This window comes from Podarcis melisellensis, assembly GCF_964234715.1.
Source record: "Podarcis melisellensis genome assembly, chromosome: 11".
Classification (NCBI taxonomy): domain Eukaryota; kingdom Metazoa; phylum Chordata; class Lepidosauria; order Squamata; family Lacertidae; genus Podarcis; species Podarcis melisellensis.
Window position 1 is genome coordinate 21,640,122 of NC_138543.1, and position 408 is coordinate 21,640,529.

Below are 408 nucleotides of genomic sequence, written 5' to 3' on the forward strand. Positions count from 1 at the left end.
GCGTCGAGGGCGCGTCATTCTGCGGGTTCAGGAAGAGGTCGGCGGTTTCCGGGCAAGGAGGGGATGCTTAGGGAATGCGGAGAAATGTAGACCATTCCCCCCCGTTTCTGAAGCTCGCGTTTATTGCTCAGGTATTATTTCTGTTCTCAGAGGACCATCGAGGTGCGAAACTAATCTGGATACTTAAAGATGATGGCTGGGTTTACCGAACTGGAATCACAAGGATGGAGCACGTGTTTTTCCTGCAGAGGTTCCCAGGTGCAAGCCCGGGCATCGGGTGCAGTACGAGGACGATATTGAACAAGACTAGACGGACCAGTGAAGAAGTCTAGGCGTTCATAAGGCTATGCTTTTATCTTCGTGAAATGAAAACGTCATGCTGCTGAACTCTGGAATTTTTTCTGTTTC